This window comes from Lepisma saccharinum, chromosome 7 (assembly GCF_977018435.1).
Source record: "Lepisma saccharinum chromosome 7, izLepSacc3.1, whole genome shotgun sequence".
Classification (NCBI taxonomy): Eukaryota; Metazoa; Arthropoda; class Insecta; order Zygentoma; family Lepismatidae; genus Lepisma; species Lepisma saccharinum.
In genome coordinates this window covers 64142943-64165175 of record NC_139235.1, presented here as the reverse complement: position 1 = coordinate 64165175, position 22233 = coordinate 64142943, and the positions used below count along the sequence as shown (strand labels likewise).

Here is a 22233-nt window from a genome sequence, read left to right as displayed (position 1 = left end):
ACCGATTTCGCCTAAATGCAATAACATACTTGTGGTCATAGGTATCTGGCAACTTTGAAATTTTAAACTCAAGAGCTTTAAATATACAGAAGTTAATGTTGTCACAAAATGCTGACTTGCCTCTCTACCACTCGCAAACCACTCACGCCGACCTCCGTGGCAGAGTTGTTAGCACAGCGCGCTACGACGCTAGGGGTCCAGGGTTCAAATCCAGACCTGGGCATGGGTGTTCTTTGTGAGTGTTCCTTCATCAATTTATTCATATTATCACTCATCCTCATCTTCGTGATTAGCCAAAAGTAACAGAACAGTAAAATAAACCAAATCAATCAAAGAAAGCCAAACCACACACAGTATTTCAAAAAGTCCTGACAGGCTAGAATTTTGTTCCCTAGACTCCAAAAATGTACTGTACGAGGATGTGTGTAAGTGTGTGTGTTTGTGTGTGTCTTTGTGCACAAGTGCGCTAGAATACACATCCATAGCAGGGTATCAGATCAGCTCTGGGGAAAAAATGTATCGAAAATTCAGCAGAAAATTATGAAATAATGCCCTGGTATTTTTTCGATTTAGATCAAGAAAGTTCCCCAAACAGTAGATAATTTTCACAAACAGTGTGTGAATTAGTTCCTATCAAGCATTCCAGGTGGCAACACAAATGCAAAAGTGTGTAAGCCCAGCTTGTTATGAAATTTCAAGGATGTATTTACTCGTGGATGGCCAGAAAACTACGTAGATCTCAAAATAAGAGGGGGTCCTCATAATAAGGTGCCCTGCCAAGTCCTATTTAAAATTCTCAAATGCATAGTGTGTGTGTGGTTAGTGAGGACTTTTGAACAGATCATACAGTATATTCTTGTTCAAAGAGATGGATGAACATAAGTTGGTCAGGGTTCTGGGATATCAGCATCAGGGCGTATACACTAACGGCATGTAATAATGAAGATTTAACACTATTTTATTAGAGAGATAAGAATGCCCGGAGATGTTAGGGAATTTATCGAGAGAAATTGGAAAATGAGTTGGAATGGGGACTGCTTGTCGATAGTTGCTTACCACTGCAAACACATCTCGTTTTGTTTTAATTGAAATTACCAGCAAGGTTTATCGGAGGAAAAATAATATTAATAACAATAGAAAAAAACATATTTCATTACCGACGGAAGGACGGACCGCAATCGTTCTGGTATTTACCTAAGGAACAGGGTTTTTACATATCGATAAGCTATTTTCATTACTATTTTGGAGAAATTTAATGTTTTCTTCTCAGCTATCGACGGGAGGTGGGGAAAGGGGGGAGAGGGGGTTGGATCGGCACTGCGGCTCCCGTAGAATCTGATTGGTACCGAATTCATGCTAATCATAGCGCACTGCTGCTAGCGGACACGAAGAGGGGGGGGGGGGGGGGTGAGGGGTGTCCGAAAAAAGAGGAGTCCATGGCACGGGCGACAGGTATTGTGGATCCGTATTCGATATTCATTGTTCATTTTAAATTATCGGAGAGGTGGAGAGGCAAGGGAACGTCAACAGCATAACGAAGAAATGCTGCAAATAAACAGCGGCGCATCGGACAGGCGTCCTCGCAGCCAATCACAGTCGAGTTTCGCCTATTCCTCTCCCCCTCCCCCCACCTTCCCCCTTTTTCTCTCGCTGTCTCTGTTTTTGTGTGTACTCGTGTGCGTGAGCCCTGTAAAAAAATACGCACATCGCACATGCGTTACGTTCATGTGATATTTTCCATGATTTCAAAAAAGAAAAAAAAAAGGAGGAATGCTTAAGTATATGAATGCAGCTTTCTATACTGGGTGTATATGCGCTGGGTGGGGGTTGGTTGGGGGGGGGATGTTTAATTACAAATATTTTTTTAATGTTTTTTTTTTAAAAAAAACTTCCATTCCTACATGCGCCTAACAAGCACACGCGCGCGCGCATTGATAATAATCAAAATGGACATATGTATATCGGGTGTCACAATGTTTGCAATAACGATTCCCCTCTCCAAAACCAGTCTTTGCTTTCAGTGTTAGGTCCGCATTATTTTTGCGAAATGGAATGAAATTCTATCCGTAACGTCCTGTGCAAGTTTTTTTGTGCCTATTTATCTCACGGGACCGGCTAGGGAGGAAAATATCACAGCCCTGTTTCTCCATACAACAAGTGTCGGCACGGTTCCTTCCCCCCTTTCAATCTTACTGTTACCAGAAAAGAATTGTAAATTTTCGTCACGGTTTTCGAATTTCGAAAAATATGTCAAAATATTGGGATTTCAGGGATTTTTCGGGATAGGGGAAGGAGGGGGGCATTATGCAATTTCATTGCGAAGCCCGTAGCGAGGGTAGGTTAGGGTGGCTAAAGCCTAGGGCGCCACTCAAAGCGTTTTTTTAAGCCACCCAAATCAGAATATGCGACTGACAAATTTGCACTTTTCAGAGGTACAGCACATACTGGCAACACACTGCTGGAATTTTGTTTCCCAAAGTAGTGGTAATAGTACGTTTTTAAAGACGTTCTTCAGACACTAAGACACAACTTAAATATTCTTGAATATGCTAAACGTCTTAAGATCACACATGCAAACTACGAATCTTTAAATACAATCTATATTATTTTGTAACGACTTTTTTTCCTTTTGTTTCCTCATTTCAAAATTTTAAGGACGTAAATACCACTAACCATGAGATAAGAAGAAAATATGGAGGGACGCACATACCGGGTGGCCAGAATTAAAGTTACCCAACTCAGAGCCCTCTGTAGCCTGTGTGAGGTATCGTAGAACTCTGAAATTTGGTGAATCCACCATGCAGACCATATGGAAGAGGATGGCGATAAAAAAGTTCAATTTTCCGCCACCAGGTTGAAATGTGGCGCTGTCCTTCCATGATGGGTTGTACAAATAATCACGTTAAGCGATTTAGCTGAGTTATTAATTAGAAAGACATTTTTTAGTGGCTGGAAGTTGTGAGAAAATAATCTCTCGTTTATTGCAAGATTGCAACGTAAAGGCAAATCCATAACCAATTGGAGCAGTTTACGTCATTATCACAACCCATTATGGAAGTACAGCGCCACACTTCAACCTGGTGGCAGAAAATTGAACTATTTTTTATCGCCATCCTCTTCCCCATGATCTGCATAGTGGATTCACCAAATTTCAGAGTTCTACGATGCCTCAAACAGGCTACAGAGGGCTCTGAGTTGGGTAACTTTAATTCTGGCCACCCGGTACAATGTCGGTACTTGTTAGTGGCGTGGGCGCCAAGCCCCCAAAATATGCAGTTATAGCGTTGTTCACTGCTAACATCCTCTTAGACACACTATGCCCTAGGCCTGTCTCTGTTTGGAGGACCATACTGAACAGTCAGAAGGGGGCCAAATGACCCTGCTCCATTCAGGACTTGTTCTGCAGAAGATGGTTTTGAAAGGGACTCAAACATGTGGGGCCCTTGCGATGTTATTAGCGCATCGGTCCTCCAAATATGTAAATCTTGGCGTAACTGTTAAGGTGACCATTGTGGTGAAACTTGAACCGTACAATTATAGTTCAATCTCACTGTGTAGATACGAATATACGTGCCGTTCAAAATTGAACGGAATTTTCTATAACAGATTTATAATCATTCATATTGCTGGTCAAGATTTTGATTTCAGCCATATGGATCGACAACATGGACAGAAAGTTTTGCAAGAGAGGGTTGACAAATCATTGAATAGCAAATAATAATACGTATTGTCAAATTATTATTATTATTATATCCGTGGAAGGCTGCTTTATTCGATCCACCAGATGTGTACAACTGTTTCTTTATACTACATGCAGTTAATATGTTGAAATACATAGTTATTCTGTTATTAACTTTCTCACATCTCATTCAAGAAAGATTTTTGAACGTTAGGCGTGAAAGTTTAGTCGCAAAGTTTGCGTTATTTCGCACATAAAAATCTCATTTTTGGAATTTTAGAAAGTCGTGGAACTATTTATTCCTTCATTTAGTGGTAGGAAGAAAAGCAGCAGCAGACTAACGAGGCTCTGGCGTCTGAACCTAAGGCCAGGATGATCCTCTGTAGTGCTGCGTGTGTGTTGTCCTTATGTGTGCTGAGTGCTCCTTCACAGCCTCAGCTTTTTACCCAAAGTAAGAATATTTTAGTCTTCTTACATTACAGGTATGTTATTTAGTTATATTTTAGTTATGGTAAAGGGCTGAACCCCGTATAATATGACGGGTGCAAAATAGCCTATGAGCTGACGCACCCAAAATTTCAACTTCAGTCAATTTAAGGAATCAAATTCAGACTTGGTTCCTGCATTTTACACTTAATTTTTCAATCTAATCCATTTTAACTGTTGCTAATTCTGCTGAAATGCTAAATAACTGAACACTGCTTCTGCCATCAACTATACATGCCTTATGGTATTTATATTTGTTAATAATAAAACACATAGATTGCACTTATCGTAAGTGCGAAAAACTGGCAACACCTATCCTATATCTCTGAGGGTGGTTATACCAGGAGTTAAATGGGTTAGGAGGCCCATATTTAGAATTCATTCCTTGAACACAGAAGTGCATTATAATTATTTCACTCGACGTTCCTATTCATAGTCTTATTCAAAATGTGTTTTCGGCAGTTGAAGACCCCTCCCTGAGAAATTCCTGGGCATGTGAAGGGTGGCTTTAAACGGAAGCATTTTTCTTAAACATTTCTGCTATAATCCAATTCTGCCGTGTAAAGTGAAGAAATCTTATGGCATTTTGATGCCATGGCACATTCCATGGAATTTTTCACGAATAGGATAGGGGAGGTCCTAATTTCCTTAGCATTTCGCGTGGCATAACCAATCAGAAAGGAGCTCTAGGTCACGAGTGAAGATGTAATGGCGGCCGCGTGAGATGTAAACAACGTATCACTTCACATTTTTAAAAGCCAATAACTATTCAACCGAGAGGAATAACGTTTCGTGTAAAACGTTATTAGGTACAAATCAATGACGCTGATTAAATACATACTTTACAACGAATATAGTGCACGTACGGAAGTTTACTTTATTTTTGTTTCAATTGTAAGCACGAACCATAGATGGTGTAACTCGGTGTGCCTTTCGTGCTGTATACATGTGTATATTATCTAACGTTCTCTGCACGCTTCGCATCGCAATCGCAAATGCTAACCGGAATGTTACGTGAAATGCTTCCATGTAATGTACTGTCTGCTGCAAAAATGTCTATAAGATTTTTGGAAGCATTTATGCTAGCAAAAATGTTAAGGTATAAATGCTTCCGTTTGAAGCGGGCATAAGTGCTAAACAATCCAAATTCACCATTCTGCCGTATAAACAAAAAATTTTAATCTAAAACGTAGGCGTGTGCACTGGGCCAAAGGGGTTCAGTACCCTCCCCCTAATATTTTCGTTAGAAATTTAGAGTAGAGGGATGTTATCACCGTTTTTAAACAATTTTAAACCCCTAAAACAAAGCTAAGTATTTTCAAGCCGATCAAAGTTCTAAGCATTATTTCTTATGTAATTGGACTATCCCTCTTCGTTCCGTAGCAAATTCCTTGTAAACATGCTCCAATACTTTCTTCGTTAGTTGTGCTACCAGTATCTGGTTACAGAATAAACTGCTCATACATTGGAAACGAATAAATTATATGTAGTTATGTTGAATTCAGCTTTCCTTTTCTTACAGTAAATATGTGTTCTATTTCCCCATCAAAAGTTTGACATGTATATGTAACTACTCTAATTTGTATAAATTGCACCAATTTTGCACACGCCTGTGTCCTAGAATTGACTTGATGAATAATGCACAGTACAGCTATTTGTATGGATTTAAAGCCAGTAACTTCTATTGTATTTCGTACACCCCACACACAATGATTTGTAATTTATTTTCATACACATGAATCAGCTATCTTCATTTATTAGTATTATTTCACAACTTATAATGAACGGTACAGAACATTTGCTGCTAATAGAATTAGCCTAATCACCAGGGAAGGATTTATATGTACTAAGAATGTTGGATATTTATATACACTTATATATTTTAATCTAAATATGATAAGAAGTGTGGACCCACAATTGTGAAAAATGGCAATGTTCATTAACCAAGTGGGTCACCTAGCTAAATAAAATGCATTAGCGTTACATGGCATTAATTGTGATGTAAAATTAAAATGCCATATGTGCTTTAACTTTCTGTTACCAAAACAATGGATTACCAATCTTTCTTTTAAGTACTAAAACGTGCATGTTCTCCTATTGTCCCTAAAGACAGATTTGTATTTACTGAAACTGCGTTCAATCTCACATGAAGTAATGCGAGTATATTTAAAATATGCAAAAGATTTCACCGCGAAATTTTTTGTTTGCTGGCAAGAATGTTACTCGTAGAATAACAGATGCGTTGTCTATTGTCAAGATTTAAAATAAACAGAGTATATAACGAACAGAATACGGATGCCTTTGGCATTTAACACAAGTAGAGAAAATGCAGTAATGGCATGAACATGGAATGTATGTCGGAAAATGTTTGAAAATATGGAAGTTAAATGCAAAAATAACTGAAATATGTGCCAAAAGCTGATGTATGTAAAAATATGGAAAATAAAAAAATAGCATTTTTCGAGCTTACATGCCCCAATTTGCAAATTTAATGTAAAATAACATTGATTTTTAGCATCATATGAAGATATGTATTTACATATAAATCCGTCCCCAGCTAATCACAAAAAAGAAATTCTTACCTTCACAGTTCATTGTTACTCGTTTATCTCATGGCCTCATTCACGGGATCTGAAAAAGAAAACAGGGGAGATTGTACTTCAAGCTTGCTATCTAGGCTAGTTATTGAGGTGATGTGATCAGCACCACACCTCGAACGCCTTTACCCCCCCCCCCCCCGGTACACATTTATTATAATATGTTGGGTGAACGAACACCTGAAGACATTGCTGGAAAATTTTGCACCTGAAATCACACACACTGGGAATCGTACCCGCGTCTCTCACGTGGCAGTAAGGCGCCCTAGTCACACACACACACACACACACGCACATACACACACATACACATACACATATGGGCAGGCCCGTACCCAAGTACCCCCCTTCGAGCCACGAAAATTTTTAATTTGAACGTATAAAAACCTATGAAAATAAGGTTGATGATTTTTCAAATTTTGCAAGAATTTCGATTTTGTTCTTGCACCTATGAATGGGCTCCAGAATTCTGCAGTCTGCAATATTTGGCAATTTTAGTTTTATAACCATTGATGCAAGGCTATCAGACATACCGATTTAGTCGGGAAAGTCCATCCCTTTCAAACCATGTTCCGACTTTTTCCGTCTTCGCTCTGACACTACTTGCTATAAAGAAGACTCTTGCAACACTGCAGACATTGTACTGGTTCTGTAGAATATACTGTGTACATTTTAAAAATTGTTTGATTTTTTTTATGAGTCAAAAACAGTTGTTTGACCAGGCCCGTACCCAGGGGGGTGAGGGGCAAGGGGGCCAGCATGGAAGAATATTATTTGTTCTGTTAATGGGGATGATTTATCTTGTAATCCAATTTGGTTTCAGGTTACCATTTTTAAGAAAGGATATTTGAAGTATATCGAGCAATGAAATATTCTGATGCAAACCTATAAAAATAACATGGATAATTTTTAAGATTTTGCAAGAATTTAGATTTTCTTCTTGTAGAAATGAATGGGTTGTCTCTGGAGAGAGTCAGACTCCAGAAGTCTGCAGTCTACAATATTTAGTAATTTTAGTTTTATAACCATTTCTGCGAAGCTACTAAATGTTCCAATTTGGTCCGGACAGTTCACCATATTTACTCCCTGTTTTGACTTTCTTCGAACTGCAGTCTTGATGAGAAAATGTCCTCTTTTTGTGGTTAATTCACATTCAGACATGTTCTTCATTATAAGGATAATTCCATAGCGTTGGTGGTCACATTCAGGATACGAATTCCCATGGTGGAAGGGGGATCTCCCACCTTCCACCAATGATCTTGTTCTATTACAATTTTCCCCCATTAAAATTTTCCGATGGTATGAGTTTGTGTTATAACAACAAAGATAAGCAATTGGTTTGGACTTCAAACATACCTTACTAAGAATAACATCATAAACACATACAAAGAAGGAATAACACAGAATGATGTCTGCATGTATGTGAATGTTGCATACATCTTTTGTTCTCTCTCTCTCTCTCTCTCTCTCTCTCTCTTTAGGGCTGGTAACAGCATGGGGTAAAAACGTACTGCTACAGTCATAGATAAGATTTTAAAATTATATCAAATTGGACTAGTAAGAAATGGAGCCGTAGCTGCGAAGGTGGTTGTCATTGTCATCCTAGGCCACTGGAACATAGACATTAGACCGACCTGTTATTTCTCCTTCATTTCTCACCTCCTTTCGTCGTGAATAAAACATAGCACTTACATGTTAATTTAATAGAAAACAAATGTCTTCTTAAAGTTTCTCATTTTTTATCCCTCCACCTACGTAGTTATCTTTAATTTGCAATCGATTTTGCAGATGTGAACAATAACACACACTGCTTCAATGAAGATGGTGTGGGATGCACAACCGATTGTCCTTTAATTAGCCACATTTCTTGAATGCTAAGTTTTCTTTTCGTCGGATTCAACGGAAACGAGTAAATACTTAAAATTTCTACCATGTGTAGGGGGGGGGGGTGCAAATTCGGTGCAGGGGATTCGAAAATTATTCTCGTCCTGAGTGCTGAAATCTCTAGCTACAACTCTGATAAGGAAATATTTCCTTTCGAGAAACCATTAATAGATTTACACCATTATAAAAACATAACACAATAAAGGTATGAAAATTTAGTTATCATTTTTAATAAAAAGCAATAGTATCTAACACTTATTAAGAACATTTCAGCTATCTTCTAATTTTTTGACATTTTGAACCAGTCTTTAAAGGAATTAATTTGCTAGTTTATGAATGTAGCAAATTAATTCGTTTATATATGTTTATAAATATATATATATATATATATATATATATATATATATATATATATATATATATATATATATATAAATTAATTAATTAATTAATGATATTAATTATTTCATAATTGTATATTTCATGACAATTATATATATATAACCAAGGTTTCGGGCTTGGCTCCCCCCTCAAAAAACTCCTGGGTACGGGCCTGCATATGGGGTATTCCATTGACAAGAATGGGACACACAGACTACATTTTTTATATTAAAGTAACTATTCTACTGATAGTTAAGCAACATTTTTCTTATAGTTTCTGTGCAGTGAAATACGAAACGTTGTTGATTAAACATAAATACCCTTAAAATACTCTCCCACATTTATAGCAGCTATAAGTGAACAATTTTGTGTTAAGGGTTAAACAGATAGAACACTGCCTCTTTACTTAATAAGAAATTAATTTTAATTTCTGGGAATTTTCAAATTATGCAAAATAAATTATTTAAGACAAAGAGAGAAGGTAATATTTGAAAATTCTAATGGAGTTGAAGTGGAAATTTAACTGTTAAAGGAGAAAATAATTGTTTTTTTTTTTTTTTTGGTATCACGGGTGGGACATACTAGAAAATAAACTAACAATATGTAATATCCCTTCTACTGTCTAACATAATTATGTATACTTAAATTTTTATTCTTATTTTTTGGACTTTTAACCACTGTGTTAATTTTAAAATACCAACGTTTCGGAGGCTGAATCTGCCTTCGTCTTCAGGGTAGCGTGTAGTCTACTAAATCATACGATGTCTATATAGAGAGCGAGAATAAATGGTTGCCTGGAGGATTATTCTGTGGCCAAGGCTCCACCTCGTCTGTCGGTCACAAGAACCTCTTGTATAAAAGTTGCCAGGAAGGATTGTCAGTGGCCCAGGCTCCACTTCGTCTGGTGGCCACGTCAAGACCTATTTCTGTATGTAGGTTGCCAGGGAGGATTATGTGCGGTTGCCCAGGCTCCACCTTGTCAAAGAATTGATACTCGCTCTCTATATAGACACCGTATGATTTAATAGACTACACACTACCCTGAAGACGGAGGCAGATTCAGCCTCCGAAACGTTGGTATTTTAAAATTAACACAGTGGTTAAAAGTCCAAAAAATAAGAATGAATGAATCACCACTGATCAGCTACCAAGAAGAATTGAATATTTATGCAAATGACAATTTTAGATTGTCCACTCATAAGATAGGATAAAGTTACAGCATTGCATTTAATTTTAAAAATTGAGATTCAAAGGTTATTTCACGTGGAAGGCCAAATATATGCAATGAACACACTGGGAGTTTTTTTTTCGACTCAAATTTGAACAAGATAATTTTTTCTCTAACAACTAAGATTTCTCATGCAGAAGATTTGATGCACTTATTCAGTATTTCTGCATATCACGGTAATAGGAATGAATAGCTTATTCTACATTTCTGAGGGCACGAAAACAACGTAAAAATCATTCAGTAGTTTTACACCATTATTCAAGCATTCACTTATTTTCACTCTTTGTCTTGTCACAAGGTACGTCTTATTTGTTGAAAGACAAAAAGGTAAAAAGGCTCCTCCTGGTCTGGTCATTAATGCATTCTTTTACGTAATTTGTCGTTTCGAATAAAATGCAATATTCATTTGACAATAACAAAATGAAAGCTGGCAGTAACCGCAAGTTTACAGCGCGTATCGAGAAGCAGTAATGAAAGTGACAAGTTGAGATGTAGCTCTGAGGCAACTACAATTAAAGAAAAGTAGGAAGAGAGTTAATCATGCAGCGTATTGGAACCGTAATGAATTAATATTAATGTTAGTTTGCAAAGATTTAGTAAAACAAATGTTTTTCTAGGAGTCACCTCGAGTATACACTTATTGCTTAAAAAATAGGTATTGTACTTACTTACAGGGGTAGAGAAATACAGGACGACCAGTCGCCATGGTGCCTGAATTTCAAATCGATTTCTGAAAATTTTTCTTTAATAATTCAAGTTCACTTATGGAAATTTCCAATATTTTATTTAATAACGGGTTCAATATACATTTAAAAAAATGTTTGTGTGTTTTCTGAATCACGTGTGTCATTAAATTAGAATAATGAACATGCCTTTGCACATTTTTGCAATATTGCTAGCCGAATTTAACCGATATGGTACAGTCTACCATATATTTGATTGTATTGCATAGTTATTTATGATAGCCTTCTATAGGAAGGTCACTCAGATCGAAGAATGTTTTACTTTAATCCAATATAGTATTAGTATTAATTAATAATTGTATGTTGTAAGATCACATTTGGAAATGTGCGGCTTTATCTTAGTTGGATTCATGATTTCATCTTTGAAAGTTCTCAGTAGCATTTGTGAGAACAAGGTGTGGTGAACAAGGTATAACCATGAACTGAACGAAGTGTACAGAAGAAGTGAATTAAATTAGCAAGACTAGGACACATGTCGAATGACCAAGAACTCAGAATGTAAGAAGATGATATTTACAAGAGCTAAAGTAAAATGAAGTTGGATACACTGTTGAGGAAGACCTAAAAGTGTTTCAAGCTGGAGGAGGAAAGCTCATGACAGAAAATGATGGCTGGGGGTTCTGAAGGAAGCGAAGATCAACAGTGGACTGTAGCGGTACAAAAGATGAAGAGAATATGATATATATGAGAAATCAGATTATGGTTAATTGTTTATGCAGGCGCGTTTTGAAAGAAGGAGATAAAATCTGAAATACCCGTTCGACTTATTGAGCCAATGATCAGGAATGAATGAATTGAAATTTTGGGGTGCGTCGCCACATATGGACATTTTGCACCCTTCGAAGTGTACAAGGAAAGAGCCACTTTGACGATGTTAAAAGTGCAAGGTTGCACAGGGACCTGCACAGGACGTACACAACACATCAAATAGGTAATGATACTAAAAACTTCCTCAGAAGGAGTGTAATAGACCCGCTATTCTCAAAAGGTTAAACTACCTTTGCGGCCAATTGTTGTTTCTCACGCGGGTATTAAAAACAAGGTACAATAATAACACCTGAGTACATCAAACGGCCTCCCCTGCATTCTATTCTCGCCCAGGCTACAATTCTGGTGTTAAGCAAGAAACAGTGGCTGACAGAATTTCCAAACTTCTGGTATTCCAGATCTTTGTAATAAGTGATCATTAGAGTTCAGGCATTTATTTAGGTTAAAATAAGCAGGCAAAAAAGGCATTTATAATTCGAAAAATAGGCACCAAAAAGCAAAAGAAATAGGCACAATAATCCGAAAAAAGTGGCAAATTCCAAGTCATATCTATAATTCCATTCAAAAAGTTAAAATCTACATGTAAACAACATTTTTACTTTCCTTTCTTGCCTTGATTGCACATAATCACAAGGTTTTTTTTCCCTCGACATTCATAGATAACAGTCTGTCAGAAAGAGTGCTTTTCATCAGAGAAAATTATCTCTAGTTCGACAGAAGTAATTGGGCCATAAATGAAACAGGCTATTGTAACCGGATTCATATCGTCAAGAAAAGAATTTCCACCTTTAAGGATATCACAAAATGTTTCCAATTCCACATGTGCGCCCATTACACGTTTGCACTTTTCTGCAACAGCTAACGTTTCTCCCTAGCACTTCATCCAGCTGCCGCACCAATTCCTCGAAGACTTTCATGGATGCTATAAGAGTTTCACTCCATTTTTCCAGATTTGTAATTGTCTCTAGCAACACTATAACGTGCTAATAAATAAAGTTTTAGAAAGAAAAATAAGTAATATACAATTTCTAAAAAAGACATTCTAAGATTTCATTGAAAATGGTAAAAAAGGCATTAAAATTTAAATTAGGCAAAATGGAAAAAAAATAGCAACAACCTAAAACAGATATATCAAGAAAATTTTTATCAATAAATGCAGCAGTAAAAAAAAATCAGGCATTTTGCCAAACTTCCGGTCTCTAGTGATGACTGACTGGGACAAAAAATTCATAAGATGTAAGTAATCTCCTATCTGAATGAAGCAAATGGATTCTCCGGGTGGACTGGAAAAACATCTCCAGCGCGGAGATGCACCTGCAACAGGGAAGTTGGTGCAGAGCATCTTGCTGGCTCGCAAGGAACCGGATTGGAAACCTGTTCCTGATGGATCTTCTGGACAAGTGGAAGACGGCTCTTCCTGGAAGAAGATGTGCAGGTTCAATGACGCGGAGAGAAGGAGAAGTAAGAGGACGTTGTACATAAGAAGACATAGGGTAGCGGCTTACCGCCTGGAACGCTGGAAAAAGGACACGAACAGCGTGGACTGTATGGAAGATCCTGGAATCGTCGTGGACATGATCCTAAGTCACAGAATGCGGTCATACCTTTCTTTTAGTCCCGTCTCAAGCTACTAGATCGCCAGTTTTCCGGGGTCATCATCATCATATGAATTTGTTGGACTTACGTTTCGCTGACTTTATTCAACAGACATTTTGAGTCATTTGTCTATCCACACATCCCAAATCTCCTCAATATCTCCTAAAATGTTTCACAAATGCCCAATTTATGGTCATTTTGGCTTAAAACTTGCCCTTCTAAAAACGAATTTTCACACCCCAGATGAAAAATTGGGCACAAACCCCTGCTCGTGAGCATGTAACTGGAGTCTCCATTTTTTTCTATTCATAGCTTTGTCTTCAATATTCCGTGCTCCCTTCTTTCCAATTCCAACTCGCCCAAAAATGCTGTTCCCCTTCGTTTTATCTTCCACAGAGCCGTGCTTTAGCGGTCTCGGTATTTGTTTCTTTCTTTTGTTCTCAAACATACCAATCCATTTCCAATTTCTTTCTTTCATTACAGACCCTATAGGTTGCACATTTTGAAAATACAAATATTGTTTATAACATTCAACACTTAAAATTCAAATACATACATACATATTTTGTTTACATACGCGCGCACGCACACACATTTGCTCATTTCGTCGTCGTGGTGTTCCGGGTTTGGCACCCAGTGGAAGCCCATAGTGGTTCGGATCCCACTTTAAACTGTAGGTCCTGACCGAGTAGCTTGTGCATAAACTGGACATTATAAAACTTTTTTAAAAAACTTAAACATTTGATCATTCATCGTACACTATACACATAAACTTGTTATTTATATTTATCACTGTTCTTAACTTTTATGCATATAATTTCGTCTGTTTTCAGCGCAAATCATCGACCCCATCATAAAGAATCGTATCATACATTTTGCAAATTTTTCAGGAGAAACGTTTCACACATTTTAAAACTATTACTACAGAAATAATGTTTCATTTCTGATGAAGATTAAAGTTTTTTTCTTCCAAAGAACATTCTCAAAAATTGCGTTATAGCTAGTGGTATAAAAAGGGACATAAATGAGATACGATCGTTTGTGACGTGTGCGGTATTTCCAAACGCTAGAGATAACACATTTTTTAAGTGCGTTATAACTTGATTGAGCAACTTCTTGCATTAAGTTTTGTGTAATTAACTTGTTGTTACTATTATTATAATGCTGTATCATTGTGGTAGTTTATCACTGTATCTTTCCTTGCTTTCCCATGAAAAAAAATAACACAAAATTGTTACAACGTACTTGAAGAAAAGTATTTTCACTAATTTTTCGATGGAAAGAAAGTACTATGAAAATAGAACTTTAATAATGTGCTACAACACTTTCATTTCTCTACTTTTTTCTGATTTAGGTGAGAAAGGGGAAATGTAGAACCTATTGGTAGCGAACACAGTGATTGTTTCGTAAACACTTCTGTCAAATTTTGACGAGGTAATAATGGTTTCATTTAGCAGCAATTACAGCCTTTAGTACTTGTATACCGTGAAATCGTAGTTAGCAAATCGTCGATTATAACATAGTGCAGTCTCCTGGCATTTGGACACGTAAATAACTTGCAATGCATCTCACATTGGTACTTGACAGGGAAAGAATTATTTTATCAATCGCACCCTGATGATCTGTAAATTTTCCATATAGGTTAGATTTAATTTTTATTTTCAGCTTCTCAGCTTCGTTACAAAGAGACGTAACTAAAGATTCTAAAAAAATATGCTTCATCACTCCCAAAATGGCCACACTCACAAATTTGAGATCGTGGAACGGGCGTGGCTCGCATGGACACCCTTGTCAGTGTTCACGAATAAAATTAATAAAATACAAAATAGAAAAAACATTGTTGCAAAGTACAAGATAACTTGAAAAGAAAAAAAACGATAAATGTCAAGTGGCTACGAATTCCTGATGGTAGTTGCAAATGAATTTTAGTACTACAATTTATGTTACTCTGTATAATGGAGAAAGACGAATGGTGTTAATAACATTACACCTCAAGCTGAGATATGTCCGCCAAGCCTCTTATTTGTAAAGACCATTTTTCTCAATGGAAAGTTAAAATGTTTGACATTGACCAAATTGTTGGGCATATTGTTGGCAGTAAAAGATACTTACTTTGTTGGAAACCGAAAAAGAAACATCAAAAGGCTTTACATTCATTAACAGTGGTACTTATGTACAACGATGTACTCGTATGTACAATGTTTACAGTCTATTTACGACATATATTGTATACTTGCTTTGCTTAGCTCTAATATTTTGTTTTTTGAAAAGGAGCAAGATGGATATTTCAGTTTAGACGCAAGACGGTACTTGTCAAGAATGTTGTATCTACTGAAGACTTAAAACACTTTAAAACAAGTAATCAAGTTCAAATGTAATTAAAACCAGATCAAAAGTAGTATCACAGATAAAGGTACGTTAGTATACAGGGATCGTGATCGCTATTGACAAGGGGAACAACGAGCATTCCTCATCTGGTAGTGGTGTTCCTTTGTCGCAGATACAACGTCAAACGAAGAAACCTTACCTGCCTTTGAGAATTTCAAGCTGAACTCATATGGTGACTTATACTATCAATCCCACTTGCACGTAGCCGTCATGCAAGGTTTGTGGTTGTACTCGTAAGAAGGAAATCTTTAGTGGGCGTAACAAGTATTTAATGTGCTGGGACCATTTCAAAACAATAAGCTGCAAAAATAATTATACAATAAATAGTTACGATATTGAATAAAACAACCACTACCATTGAAATCAGCAAAAGATTGATTAATTGATTGATTTAGTTTATTTTACTTCGCGTTTTGTGCCTCTTGGCTAATTTGCGAAGATGGGATGAGTGATGAAATGATGAAAGTGATGAATGGACATGCACAAACAACCAAGACCGAGCAGGATTCGAACCCGGGACCCTTGGCGTTGAAGCGCGATGTGCTAAACACTCGGCCACAGGGCCCGGCAGGGGGGAATCAGCAAAAGAATCCACAATATTTTTTAGTTATGCATTTGCCATAAAAAGTCAGCACAAGATTGGTACACAAGATTAACAAATATAAAGAAGCTGATAGACTAAGAAGACAAGGTTTGTAATCTTAGAACGAAGAAGTTTGTTTTACAGCAGCGTCTGGGATAACGATGTAATGAACTTTAGCGTAAAAATATTGGGAAAATGGAAATGCGTTGCCTAATATTTGGTGAAGAAGGGAAAATATTTTATATTATGAAACCTCTGATCTTCAGTTGAAAAGGGATTTTTATTGCAAGGTTTGTTTCTGTTCAAGACACAATCAACGAAGTCTCTCGTCGTTAGAAAACTATCAATATTTTCTCCCTTCCTCAACTAATGAAAAACTGGTCGTATGCAAAACTATTTTTTTCTAAATACTTTTAACATACCAAGAAGAGTTATTATTTTTGGAAACAAAGAGAGTCGGTCCTTACAGAAGCCTTCAAAACAGAGATGAGCGTGTACAGGTGAATTCACCGGGATAGTTTCACAAAATACGCAAATAATTTAACAGTGTGAATTGAACTCTACATATCAGCCCAAAAAAATACTGTGCACTCTCTGCAGAATCTTTAATGATTGAAAATAAAAATTAAATCTGACCTACATGGAAAATTTACAGATCATCAAAGTGCGATTGATAAAATAATTCTTTCCCTGTCAAGTACCAATGTGAGATGCATTGCAAGTTATTTACGTGTCCAAATGCCAGGAGACTGCACTATGTTATAATCGACGATTTGCTAACTACGATTTCACGGTATACAAGTACTAAAGGCTGTAATTGCTGCTAAATGAAACCATTATTACCTCGTCAAAATTTGACAGAAGTGTTTACGAAACAATCACTGTGTTCGCTACCAATAGGTTCTACATTTCCCCTTTCTCACCTAAATCAGAAAAAAGTAGAGAAATGAAAGTGTCGTAGCACATTATTAAAGTTCTATTTTCATAGTACTTTCTTTCCATCGAAAAATTAGTGAAAATACTTTTCTTCAAGTACGTTGTAACAATTTTGTGTTATTTTTTTTCATGGGAAAGCAAGGAAAGATACAGTGATAAACTACCACAATGATACAGCATTATAATAATAGTAACAACAAGTTAATTACACAAAAACATAATGCAGGAAGTTGCTCAATCAAGTTAAGTTCCTGATTGATATGGTTTACATTCGTAAACCAAGTCAATAAACATTTTGTTGTCCACTATTGAAAGCAAAGCAAGAAGTCAAGTGTAAAGAGAGAACGGTACTATATTTCATGACAAAGTTGGCCGGGGAAAAAAAAACGGTGGTCGGTGAGACACGGCCCTTCACTAGGGTGACCATCCGTACTGATTTTCGCAGTACAGTCCTTTTTTTTGATGGGCTGTCCTGCAGAATGCGAAGCCATGTATAAAATTAAGATGTGTTTCTTTCTTTCGTATGTCCTGCGAAATGTCCTGATTTCTACTCCGGCCTCCGAAGTCCAAATATTTATTTTCTATTTATATTTTCTTTTGTTTTTTCCATGTCAACAGTTTATGCAGTACCTACTTTTCTGTTGTATTCGGGCTGGAGAGAATGAACATCCGGTTAGAACAATGCGTAGTTAGTTACCACGGCAGAGAGCAGGTTGTAGACAGTTGCGAACAAAAGGGTCAGGTGGCGCCGATCTGTCCAGTTGTTGCGGGGTGCGCAGAGTGGAAGTCTCGTTCCTGAACTGCACGTCTCGTATTTCAACACTGTCGGGTGAAGATGCCTCCTAGGAGGAAATGTGCATTTAATTCAGAACTGAAATCTCCTTATCCATTTCTTAAGAGAGGCAAAAGCGATAGTGATGTTCACTGTGAAAAATGTTCAGGTGAGTTTTCAATCGCAAACAGTGGAAGGTCTGAAATAACACGACATCTGCAAACGGCAAAACACAAATCTGCCGACGCTGCTGCTGCATCTAGTGCTACTCTTTCTACATTTTTCGAAACAAGAATGTTGGGCCTAAAGAACAAAAATTGGCAGCAGCAAAAGCGTGTTTTGCATTTCATACAGTGCAACATAATCAATCGTTTCATTCTACAGACTGCAGTTCGAAACTTGTTAAGAAGTGCTTCGAACCACAATATGCTTGTGCAAGAACAAAATGTGAAGCGATCGTGACAAATGTGATAAGCCCCTATGCAATTGCAGGGCTTCAGAAAGAGTTGGATCAGGTAAATTACATTACAGTTTACACAGATTCGTCGAACCATAAAGCTACGAAATTGTTTCCATTGTTGGTGCGCTACTTCCTTCCTTTGAGCGGAGTGCACGTTAGAGTTCTGGATTTTCAAGATCAGTGTGGTGAAACGTCCGATATTGTGTCTTCGTATATCCTGAAGACATTAAATGAATACAACATTGAAACTAAAGTTGTTGGATTATGTGCTGACAACACCAACTGCAACTTTGGAGGAGCAGCAAGAAAAGGTAAAAAAAATGTTTACAGTATTGTTCAGGAATGCTTAAACAAACCAATTGTAGGTGTAGGTTGTTCTGCACATATAGTGAATAATTGTGTACAAACTGCGATTGACTGTTTACCGATTTGCAGAGAAAGTGTGGTGCACAAAATATACTAATATTTTTACATATATACATTACGTGAACACGCTTTACGTGAATTTTGTGACTTCGTGGAGATAAGAGTTCTCAAAGCTTCTTTCTTATAGCAAAACTAGGTGGTTTTCTTTGTTGCCAGCCGTAGAGCGCATACTTAAACTCTATCCAGCATTGAAATCATACTTTCTATCACAGGACAAGTGTCTCACAATCATTAAAATGTTCTTTGAGGACCCCCTATCTGAAATATGGCTTCATTTTATCCATTCCAATGCAGCACTTTTTAATGACTTTGTTCACTTTCTAGAGGGTCAATATGTTTATATGATAGAAGGTTCTGCATTGGTTGCAGAACTTAAACAAAAAATAGTTGACAGATATAACTGCCTTTTTTTTTTGCCTCTTATAGTGTAGTCGAAACTGAAAAGTCTGGAGAAAAATGGGTTTGTGTGTATGTCAAGTTTTAAGGAACATATGCGTTCATTTTATTCAACTTGTATTGAATATATTAAGCAGTGGTCCTCTTCCTTTTCTGAAATGACTGTGTTGGATTGGGTAAAACTGGATTCGATGATCGAATGGGACAGGGTGCAAAATAGCGTACAATTTTTCAACAAATGGTCAGGAAAGCAACTTAATGATTCTTATCTCTCTGATGAAATTTCAAATGTAAGAGCGTATGCTACTCTTGAAAAACTGAAAGCATGGAACACTGCTCAAATGAGAGTAGATTTAAGATGGGTTGAGATATTCAAATATTTTCAGGAAAAATGTATTTCCTTTTATCGGTATTTGATATTGTAGAGTTCAGTTTGTGCCTTCCAGCCACAAATGCACCCACTGAGAGAGTTTTCTCATTAATGAATAACATGTGGACTGCTGAGAAATCTCAATTGAAAACTGAAACTCTGAAACACCTGATAATAACTAAATATAATTTCAGTTGTACCTATAGTGAATTCCATGATATGGTTATGGAAAATACAAAGTTATTACATGCTATTCACTCGAAGCAAAAGTACAGAACCATTAAGGATGATACTTAAATATTGGTACATTTGATTATGAAATATTTGTTAATTTCAAGTTATTGGAATTATTTTAAAGACTTAAAGTGTAAGTGACATGTTCTCAACAAAATTTTGCTCACAACTGTAGTTTGTTTAATATGTCAAATTTTAAATACATTTAGTTTTCATTTTTGTTTTATGTCACTCATATACTTTGGGGATTCATCAAATAAAAGAATAATTATTTTTAAAACTTTTGTCCTTTATGTCTTTCCTTTTTTGAAGAAAGTTTGTCATGGTATGTGTGTGTACTGTTTTTGCTGGTAAGGATCTGGTCACCCTACCCTTCACGCAAAAGTAGTTCGGAGCCATTGTGACTGCTCACATTTATTTACGTTGATACATATTTTTGTGACGTCACCACTTGAAAATATGTCACTGATATATTCTTTTGTGAAAGAAAGCGTAATTTTTTTGTTATTACGTGTAAATTGCACCCTGTTTGTAATGCATATCTCCTGTTTAATATTTATTGCATTTTATGTTCTATTTTGAGTGATTCAATGTATCTATATATTTGAGAATATGCATTGTGAATTTGGAATGTAAACTTGTGTAGATGTCAGTATTGTTTCTAGCATTATTTTGTAATTAGTAAGTGACTCATCTGTGTTCAATCTGTGATATTGAAAAGGTATAAAGCGAGGATTTCGTATGGGAAATGAACATTCGCCGCAGATCATCTACTGAATTTAAACAGAAAGGAACTGCTCGGTGTTGTACATACATCTTGGTGTCGTAGTTCGGGGCGCAAGCTAGGCCTATGCGACCACCATAGGTACGCCGACAGCCACGCATTGAGGCGATGTGTTATAGTTGATCCAAGACACCGATCGATACGGCGAAATCCTCACATTCATTTGAAGTATATTTGCATTGTAACTGTAATAAATAAATAATAAACCCTGTCATTTAATTACGTCAGTAATGTGTTTTCATTCCTCTGTGCCGTGAAATATTGTCGTTGCCTAACACTACCCCTGTACCTGAGAGGAGTCTGTGTACTTCAGCAAGTCTCATAGTTCACCGCCGAGCATTATTCAGTTGTTATTATTAAATATAATACAACCACTGAATACCTCGTTCATAACCAAATATAATACACTTAAACGTATCACAATATGACCATTAGGGAGCGGACACTATACTATTTTCTTATGAAACAAATATATCAGCATGGGTAACTAACTATTGCAAAGAAGTTCTGAATTGAAATTAGTCACTGCAAAGTAAGCATAATGAAATAATGTTGCATGTAATTTTGGTTAAACAAAGCACATTGACCATTCATACACAATTGGAAATTACCCCTTCACGAGAGGACTGTTCACTAGTCGCAGACAGTTCTCATAGTAGCCTTTGGTGCATAGTGTAGTGTGCGGTATTAGTGTTGTTTGGCGAGAAGCGAAATGCATAGTGCAAGTGGCGCATATAAATGAAAACGAAGTTTAATTACTAATTTTTAATCAGATGTATCTATCTGAACAATTATCTATCCAATTAATGGAAGTACCATGATAACAAACTGAAGAGCACAAGGAAAGAACGTGCTTTGTCCATTTTTAATCAAATTGAGGTAAAGGTGCTTCAAATAGGTCTGTGAATAGTCTTTCTAGCTAGGAATTGTACAAGAAAAGAATGTGCTTCTTCCATCCATGGGAAAGGGGTTTTGGTTGCGTATACAGGGAAAGAACATGCTCATAACATGGAAATAACATGCTCTCCTGTAAAATCAAGAAAATGTGCTTTACGTTCTTTCCTTGTGGTCATCAACTGTTAATAATAATAACGTCGGCAGGGCCCAAAACAAAGTATAGCCTAGGGGTCCAAATTTTATAACCCCCCTTTTTGGAAAATTTTAAGTAACTTTGAATTTGCTATGGAACTCCAGTTAGAATCCGCAGATCACAGTTCAGGACAGACAAACAAGGTTCATACAAAACTCGAAACGCATCAAACCAGCTTTCATGCGCTTTTGGTGTATCAACTCACACAGTTAAACGCGGAATTTTAGTTTGATAGTGTCTGCTCTTTTCAATTGATGCACTTTTAGTGGATCGCACGGAACAGAAGCAGATAAAAGTATCATATAATTTACAACTAACAGTTTATGCACGTTAATGTGTTACTGTAGTAAAAAAAAAAATAACATATTTGTGTCAACACGTGTGTTTTGTGTTTTTATATCACTTAAAGAATACCGTAGGCACAGAGGTAAA

The 22233-nt window shown here is 36.7% G+C and overlaps 1 long non-coding RNA gene across 1 annotated transcript in view; it reads right to left on the bottom strand.

Moving 5' to 3' along the window:
* The window catches only part of LOC145990246 (uncharacterized), a 172185-nt gene that overhangs the window by 42903 nt on the left and 107049 nt on the right, over positions 1–22233 (bottom strand). The window contains exon 2 of the long non-coding RNA XR_014441951.1: positions 6748–6796. This is a non-coding gene — a long non-coding RNA (uncharacterized LOC145990246). The remainder of the gene's footprint in view (positions 1–6747; positions 6797–22233) is intronic.